Source organism: Bison bison, unplaced genomic scaffold (genome assembly GCF_000754665.1).
Source record: "Bison bison bison isolate TAMUID 2011002044 unplaced genomic scaffold, Bison_UMD1.0 scf7180017864503, whole genome shotgun sequence".
Taxonomy (NCBI): domain Eukaryota; kingdom Metazoa; phylum Chordata; class Mammalia; order Artiodactyla; family Bovidae; genus Bison; species Bison bison.
Genome location: NW_011495061.1, coordinates 1,397,738 through 1,407,112, shown reverse-complemented (window position 1 = coordinate 1,407,112; position 9,375 = coordinate 1,397,738). Strand labels below are relative to the sequence as shown.

Below are 9,375 nucleotides of genomic sequence, written 5' to 3'. Positions count from 1 at the left end.
GAGCCCCGCCAGTGCGGAGTCAGCGCCCCGGATGCACGGCGCACGCGGGCCTGTCCCCGGGAAACCGGTCAGTTGCCGAGCCCCGTGACTCGCGGAGTCAGCGCCCCAGACGCACGGCGCACGCGGCCTCCATCCCCAGGAAACTGGTTCCGCAGGCGGTGCACTCTGCCTTTGCAGCTGAGCACACGGGCCCACAGTCTGCACGTTCCAGGAGACATTGCAAACAGGATGTAGTAAACCCGTTCCACACCTTACACCCCCTGGGTTCCCTGCTCTGCTCAGCCACGGGTCCTCCCTGCTGGTCTCTGACGTGCCACAAACAGGCCACTGGGTATCGGGTGCTGGGCCCCAGGCGGGCAGCCTGCCGGCTCGGACACGCCGCTGTTCCGAGGGACACGGGGGGAAATCACGGGCACGTGTGTGTGCTCGTCACCACCGTGGGACCAGAGAAGCGGTCTGCTTTGTGGAGCTGCCATCCCACCTGAAGCCGACTCTGGAAGATTCCTGCCCACGTGCGTTACAGAGAGTGCATGCCCACTTCTACCAAAATACAGCAGCTCTGCCCAAAGGAGAGGGCACCCTGAACTGACAGTCGTCCACCGCAGCCCCTACACCAGCTCCGGGACGCGCAAACGGACCCACATTTGAACACCAGACCTGGTGAGGACACAGAGGCCCTTGAACCCGACTCCTTTTCAGACACGTGTCACAGCGGGTGGCCGTGGACTTGGTGCTCAGTCGCTCACCTCACTGATTCTAAGGGATCCCCGAGCAGCCTGAGGCCCTGCTGGCACGTTAAATGCAGTGACGAAGTCTCCGCATTCCCTGTGCTGGGTTACGCTAACTTCTCAGAAGTCTTTATAAACAACTGCGTCTAGACGTGAAGTTTGTATCCGAGCTTCCATTTCTTGAAAACATAGATTTAACAATCTGATGAAGATCTTGTAGTTTATAAAATCCACATAACTCGGGTATAAAATGCTTTCCCGTCATGCTCTTGTTACTAAGTTCCCCTTTAAATTATATTCTGAAAGTCAGATGTGTGCACGATATCGTCTCTTTTAATATTGGTTCACCCCCACCCCCGTGATGGAAACAGCTAATATTCTTAAGGCCCCTCATGGTGTATCATCGGCGGTGGAATTTAATGGGACTTGCTGCGATGTTTACAGAAAAGCCCACACAAATATGAATTGCACTCGAGCCCACGCGCTTCCCTCTTCTTCAGTGCAAATCCAACAACTCAAGGCGGACGCCTGCTCTAAGCTTTGCCGGCTCCCAGACTGGCCCTGATCGGCCCTTCTCGCACGCCGTGGTTTAATGTGCCTGGAGAAGGTACAGAAGCTCATTGAAGCCATTAGGAAAATGAGCAGAAACACAGGTTTTATGAGTGTAATAAAAATACAATGATCCGGGCCATAAACTAATCACCGAGGCTCTGCTGTACCCCCGAGTGTGGAATCAGGAAGCCCTCCCCGCCGAGGTTCCTTCTGTCCAGGGACGCTCGGGGCTCTCTGAAGGTGTGGTTGAGAGTGAATCCAAATGAAACAATTTAGACCAACAACTCCAAAAGCACCCCAGGGGATAATACTTCTTTTTAGGTCACTGTGTGGAAGCAGAGAGGACTGACTAAATTGAAGCTGTCTCACCCGCTCGGGCACCCACTCCCTGCCCACCTCCCACCGCGGTGCCCTGCTCGCAGGGCTGGACTTCAGGGCACACCAGGGAATCCACGGTGGGTTTTGGAGAGAACACAGGGTCTGCTGAAAGTCCTGGTCACGTAGGGACCGTTTCTGGACGGGAGATCGCACTTTTTCCGGGTCAGTTTCACAGGGTCGTGCCCGGCAAGAGAAAGGCACGACTTCTATGCCCCGTCTTTGCGATACCTCCTGTGCTCTCTTCAAGGAAGCAGGCAGCAGCCTGGAGTCCTCCCTGATCCTGCTGTGGTCCCCTGAAGCAGCGGCTTTGCTGAGCCGAAGAGCGGATGGTTGATACCAGAAACAGCACTTTCTACACTTCCCGTTTGGTTAGGGCTCAGACAGCACAGTGCCGTGGGGCACGCGGCACGGTTACTGGGCACCTAACACAGGTCAGGACACCACAGGCCACGGCAAGGGGAGAGGGATCGGGCCGTAACGTCTTTTGGTGGCAAAAAGTGGGTGCCTTCTCCCAAACAGGAGGCAGGCACTGCCGGTCCTTGGTCGGATGAAACATGATCTCGGGTGGGGATCCCAAGGACAGGTCCCGGGGCTGTGCTTGGAGAACAACCAGAAATGCCCCCTTCTCCTGAGTGTCTCCTCAGACGCAAGGCACCAGCCGTGAAAGGCCACCCTGAATGCTCACTATCACCTGGCACGCGATGGCGGGGAGCAACGGGGCCCCGGTGGTGACAGTCACTGCTTCACCAGCGGGCGTGTCATGGGAGTCGGGGCGGCGGCTCAGGGGTCCTGGGCTGCGCTCAGATGCTCAGTCGTGTCCGACTCTGTGCGACTCCATGGACTGTAGCCCACCAGGCCCCTCTGTCCATGGGATTCTCCAGGCAAGAATACCTGAGTAGGTTGCCATTCCCTTCCCCAGGGGATCCTTCCCAACCCAGGGACTGAACCCACATCTCTTATGTCTCCTGCACTGGCAGGCGGGTTCTTAACCAGTAGCTCAGCCTCAGGGGTCCTGGGCTGTCGTAAAACACCGGTGACAACCTACACCCCCAGCCCGTCTGTGGCACTCAGAGGCCACCCAGGGAAGGGACACGTGATGATAACACAGCTGACACAGCCGAGGACGGGAGCCCGTTCACGGCCATCAGTCCTGGGCGCACAGAAGGGCTAACATGCAGCAATTCAGACCACGGGCGTGCGTGACTCGGAACACGCACTTTGGCGGCTGTTTCATCCAAATGAGTAAGCTTCCCAGGCGGATCAGTGGTAAAGAGTCTGCCTGCAGTGCAGGAGACATTGGACAGGACAGGTGCGTTGGATCCCTGGGTCTGGAAGGTCCCCTGGAGGAGGAAATGGTGACCCACTCCAGTATTCTGGCCTGGAGACGCCCATGGACAGAGGGGCCTGGTGAGCCACAGTCCACGGGGTCACAGAGGCAGACCCGACTGAGCGACTAAACCACAGCAAGTTCACCAACAGTCGGTTAAAAAAGAAACGCCGTGCTGCTCTTGGCTGTGGGCTGGACTTTGTCCCTGAAATGACACGCTGACGTCTTAACCCCTGCCACCGATGACTGCGGCCTGATTTGCAGAGGGTCTCTGCAGATATCACCGGGATAAGAAGGCGAGGTTCCGATGCATCAGGGTGGGGCCTAATTGAGCACAGAGGAGGGAGATGCCGGGTGAACGATGGTGCTGCAGAGACGCTGCCGGAACAAGCGGGCCCTGCGAGCAGGACGGAGCCTTGTCTTCCTGCTTCAGGGCCGGGAGAATAGCCCTGCTGGCACCTGGGCTGGACTCGGCCTCTGGAACTGAGAGGGAGCATGCTTCTGCAGCTTTCGGCCGCTCCGTTTGTGGAAATCTGTCACGGCAGCGCAGGAAACGAACACACTCACCGAGGCCCGGCCTCTATGCCAGGCCCCGAATCGTCCGCAGGACTCGGGACATGTCCGTTCGAACCTTCTTTTATTCATCGAATTACACCAGACGGAAGGAAACTGTAGATTCTCTTCACCCGAAGTCTTTCTTGAGTACCAAGTGTATAGAAAAAAAAAAAAACCTCCTTCGGAGTGCACCGAGGCCTGATCTAAGGCAGGCGGTCTGCATGGACGCTCAAGTCCGGGGCCGCCTGCTCTGCAAGGAGCTCTGGTCCCTCCGGGGGCACGCGTCCCCTCCCCTTCCCCTCACGTCCTGTGAAACCCCCTCCACCTTGTTCTGCTCTCATCTGTGTGGGCACAGCTTTCTTCCACCAGACTGTCAGCTCCTTGAAGACGGCAGCCCGTCTGGCTGCCAGCTCTACCTCCAAGGCATCTGGCACCAGGCTTTATTATAGTTGATGCTTAGTTGAAAACAATACATATTTTAAAAAAGAGACCATTTGACTGCCTCTCTGAAAAGAGAACTCAAAGAAAACGCTATCAAAGGCTCGCCTGGCAGAGTCCTCCCAGGACCTGTTCGGTGCAGACACGTGCCTCTTGAAACCCCATGTGCTGTTTGCACGCCCGCTACAGCGGCCGCTACGTGAAGTGGAGACAGCTTTTCTCCAGAGCAGGCCGAGCGTGCCCCTCCATCCCTGACGCATGATTCGTTTCCGCTGCCAACTTCTTTTCAGGTGGAGGAGAGATCAGCTTAAGCCTGGCAGTGAGCATGCTGACAAAGAGGTCTGAGAACACATTTTATGTCAATCGGCTGGAACCACACACTCTGAAATCGATTAAAGAAGAGAAAACAGCAGTGTCTGAGCACCTTCCGCAGAGCAGACCCCCAGTCCCGCTCCCGCCCTGTCCAGAGGATGGTCGTAAGAAGCCTGCCCTGAAGTCTTCCCAGCCTCTGGTCTGTTTCAGCCACACATTCACCGGCCCTGTGTCAAGCTGTGAGTGAGGCAGCTGGCGATCTGGCTAAACGTGAATGAAGGTGATGAAATCTTCACTGTGTCTCGATGCAGGACTCATAACACAAACCCACCTGGTTCCTCTGTGAACAAAGCCGTCAGCATGGGCCTCCTTCGCAGGTAAAACCCCGAAGTAACGGGAACAAAGCCAATACTTAATCCTGACCCTCAGGAAGGGCTGAGCAGGGAGGAAGGAGTCTTGCAGATATTAAGATCGGACCCAGGGCTTCCCTGGTGGTCCAGTGGTTAATAGTCGGCCTGCCAATCCAGGGGACACGGGTTCAATCCCTGGTCCAGACAATCCCACATACCACGGAGCCACTAAGCTCGTGTACCACCTCTACTGAGCCTGTGCTCTGCAACAAGGGAAGGCGCCACAGTGACAAGCCTGTGCCCCAAAACTAGAGAGCAGTCCTTGTTCGTCACAACCAGAGAAAGCCTGAGTGAGCCAACGAAGACCCAGAGCATCCAGAAATAAATAAGCAAATAAATGAATCTTAAAAGAAAAACCTGACCTGAGCTCAAGTCAGTCCCGATGCTGATAAACTGTAGCAGGCCCCCCTGGCTGCTTTCCCACCAGCCGTGTTTGTGCCCAGGCAGGAAGGAGAGCCATCAACTAGAAACACTTGCCCGTTCACTGGAATCCAGCAAGCGTCCTTTCGCAAAGACAGAACGGCCCGCTTCTCTCTGAGCAGAGGCGAGGTGGCTCGTGTGTGCCACTCAAGCACTTCCACAGCGAGGCCACGCGCAGACCAAGCTGCCTGTTCCCCTGAGCTTCATGCAGCAGAGGTGTTTCTGCCAGGTACTCGACTGTGTGGGAAGCCGCCTGAGCCCGGGCGTGCTGTCACTTAGGAGCACTTACAGCCCCTGGGCTGTGTGCACGTTTCACGTTTAATACACGTGTTGACGTCTTAAGCAAAAGCACCACTCAGGCTGTCATCATTTCAAAACCAGGACCTGACGTAGATGAATCAGATCCACTTGTGAACCAAGGGAAGAAGGAGGAGAGAAGAGGAGGCAAAGTCAAAGACTGAATGAAAAAGAATGAAAGAAAGAAGAAGGGAAAGACAGATGAGGGAGCTGACACCACACACGAAAGCAGGGTGTTTTCTGCCGAGGGCCGTAAGAATCAGTTAAGAAGGGAACCCAGGCTGTGTTTTTCATGCCAGCCTGAGCTCTGACCCACACACCTGGTGGGAGGACACACATATATCCAGGTGCCAGGCACACCACGCCCGACCACACACACGGCACGTTTCCCAAGTCCCACCTCGACGTAAGATGATCAGACAAAAGTTTTCTTTTATCTATAAAGGTCTGTGAATTCATGTGCAGAAAATTCAATCAGAATAAATGTTTGAAGAAAAACGTCCTAGAAAATCTAGGGCCTGTGGTTAAAATGCTTCTGAAACACAGAAACAAAGATCAGGTTTTTCTTAGGAAACTCATGGTCCTCAATTCCTGTAGTCCTTTAACTTAATCAGATAATCCTGCTTATTTAACTTATATGCAGAGTACATCATTCGAAATGCCAGGCTGGATGAAGCACAAGCTGCAATCAAGATTGCCGGGAGAAATATCAATAACCTCAGATATGCAGATGACACCACCCTTATGGCAGAAAGTGAAGAAGAACTAAAGAGCCTCTTGATGAAAGTGAAAGAGGAGAGTGAAAAAGCTGGCTTAAAACTCAACATTCAGAAAACAAAGATCATGGCATCTGGTCCCATCACTTCATGGGAAATAGATGGGGAAACAGTGGAAACAGTGACAGACTTTATTTTTGGGGCTCCAAAATCACTGCAGATAGTGACTGCAGCCATGAAATTAAAAGATGCTTGCTCGGAAGAAAAGCTATGACCAACCTAAATAGCATATTAAAAAGTAGAGACATTACTTTGCTGACAAAAGTCTGTATAGCTATGGTTTTTGTGTATGGATGTGAAACCTGGACCATAAAGAAGGTTGGGACCCGAAGAATGGATGCTTTCAAACTGTGTTGCTGGAGAAGACTCTTGAGAGTCCCTTGGACTACAAGGAGATCCAACCAGTCAATCCTAAAGGAAATCAGGCCTGAATATTCGTTGGACGGACTGAAGTTAAAGCTGAAGCTCCAATACTTTGGCCACCTGATGCAAAGAGCCAACTAATTAGAAAAGACCCTGATGCTGGGAAAGACTGAAGGCAGGAAGAGAAGGAGACGACAGAGGATGAGATGATTGGATGGCGTCACTGACTCAATGGACCTGAGTTTGAACGAACCCTGGGAGATGGTGAAGGACAGGGAAGCCTGGCGTGCTGTAGTCCATGGGGTCGCAGAGTCGGACATGACTGAGCGACTGGAAAACCAATTAGATAGCGTGCTCTAGAATCAGTCAGTCTGCACGTTAACAGCCCCCGAGTGCACTGCTCCATCCACAGCCTCTCGACATCAGAACGGTACCTCTGCAAGCCCTCCTCGCCCATCACTCACTGTCCAGGGCTCGTGTAAGATGAACAGAGGAAGTGACTGCGTGGGCATCACAGGGACGGGGACTGGGGACCTCCTCCCGCTCTGTGTCCTGCCTCTTAGGACCACCAGAAGCCACGAGCCCCGATGTGACGTGGTCTCTGAGCCAGTGGGTATGATTTGACTGGGTGTCCTGCAGACTGGGGGTGCTGGGTGATTGCAAGGGTCACCTCTGGCTGCTCCAGGCTAGGCTGCTGGGGGCTTGGTGGTACTAGCTATAACGGGGCCACCCTTAGCTGACCTGCCAGAGGTGGGGGTGGGGGCTGCCGCCTTCCGGCTCCCTGTCTGCTGGACCCATCACCGCCCGGGTGCACTGGTCAGCTGTGGAGCTCATCACTGCCGTTCTCATCACAAGTTCCTGGAGGAAAACCGTTCGGTCCCTCGGACCTCCCACAGCCCTCCCCTCGCGTCCCTCCTTGTCCATCCTAAGAGCGGTGACTGATGGGTGCTGAGGAACTCAAGTTCTTCAGTTAAATCAAGCCCCACTGCTTGGAAAAGAAAGTACATTGCCCCAGTGAAGACTTCATAGTAGAATACACTTTCAGAAAGTGGGAAATAGAAAGCAATAGGTGGACTTTTTTCTTGGTAAAATGTTAATAAGTGTCCGTACTAATTGGGCACCAGCTGAATTCCAGCTGCCTTCAGCGCCTGTACCTGGGGGTCGGGGCCCAGCTCCTCAGCCTCTGATTGCATCATCTGAAAGTCACCAAAGTCTGTCAAGCAGGGAGGGCAAGGCTGGAAATTCTAGACTGTCTTCCCTGCCCCTCAGCTCCCAGTGAGCAGGGCCGGCCACCAGTCCCAGCCCCGGAGAGGCCCCGGGCTGAGCTCAGGCACCGCTCGGCCGACTGCATGGTCCACGTGCGTGGACAGTGCTCACATGCCTGAACCAGCTGACCGTGCTGCCTGCACTTCTGCTTGGTCCGAAAATATGGGGGAACGGCAGCCAAAATATGAGGGCTCCTTGGACAGTGGTGAGGGGGCTGGTGGACTGGGGGCTGGAGCAGCTCTAGGACGGGTGGGTGATGCCCAACCGGACGGCTCAGTGCCGGCAGCCTGTGCCAGGGACTTGTCCTCCCTGCTCACAGCCCTGAGGTGCTGTTCTCTGAGAAAGCTGGCCCCGGGGCCCCCAGTTGCCTGGTGGTCACGTGTGAGCCTGGCCCCGGCAGGTGACAGACCTGTCCCCCTCCCCGTGTGGAAGCCACGGCCTCCTGAGAAGTCTTCACCCCGATCTAGCCTGGCTCTAGCCTTGCACACTTGCACGCACATGCACAGCTGGAGAGTGTGGTACACGACCTCTGTGCCTGGAGAGGACGCACCCTGAGGTCCTCACAGAAGGGGGCTGGCCTGAGCACAATGTCCCCATCGCCGATGGCCTCTCTCTCCTCTTTACAGAGACTCGCCTGCCCACTCACTGCCCCCCTTACTTCACAGCCCGTGGGGCAGCAAGAAGTGCTGTGGACCACAGGGTCAGGCCTGGTCACAGGAGTTGGGTCTGATCATGGGGTCAAGTCTGATCACAGGGGTTGGGTGTGATCTCGGGGGTGGGGTCTGACCTCAGGGATCGGCTTTGATCATGGGAGTTGGGCCTGATCTCGGGGGTCGGGTCTGATCTTGGGGGTCAGGCCTGATCTCAGGAGTCAGGTCTGATCACAGGGTCAGGCCTGATCACAGGAGTTGGGTCTGATCATGGGGTCAGGTCTGACACCTGTGCAGCTGCTGTGGAGATTGGGGGGTCGTGCGGAGCCCTGGGCCTCAGTGCTCTACTGGATTGGGATTCTGACTTTCTTTTATTCTAGTAAAGTATACTTAATGTAAAAATACCTTCCTGATGGGTTTTGAGTATACAGTTCTAGGGCATTCAGGACATTCACCACCACCCCCAGAACCTTCCCATCTCCCCAGACTGAGCCTCTGCACCATCAAACACCAGCTCCCTGACCCCCCGACCGCTAGCCACCTCCCATCTTGCAGAACTGCCTCTGGGGATCACGCACTCGTGATAGCTTCACCCCAGGTCGTCAGGTGAGGTCACGTCCCCCCGTGCCTGCCCAGGGTCCAGCATACACTAAGTGCTCAATACCTGTTGCCTCCCCTCCGTGGACTTGGATGCTGGCTGACTTCTCTCAGAGCAGGCACTTCAGGCCCAGGAATACCCGGGCTGTCCTCACAGGTCAGAACACATGTCTACAGGAAGGCGGTGGGCCTTACGTGCATTTGGGTTTAGAATCAGATTCTTAGAACGTGAGGTGTGAATTCAGAGAAAGAATTCTAATCGCTGGAGGGCGAGTGGTGCTGCATCCTGGCAGAGCCCCAAGGGCT

General features: G+C 55.0%; 1 protein-coding gene across 1 annotated transcript in view; it reads right to left on the bottom strand.

Annotated features, from left to right (window-relative positions):
* The window catches only part of PTPRN2 (protein tyrosine phosphatase, receptor type, N polypeptide 2), a 373,453-nt gene that overhangs the window by 24,255 nt on the left and 339,823 nt on the right, over window positions 1–9,375 (bottom strand).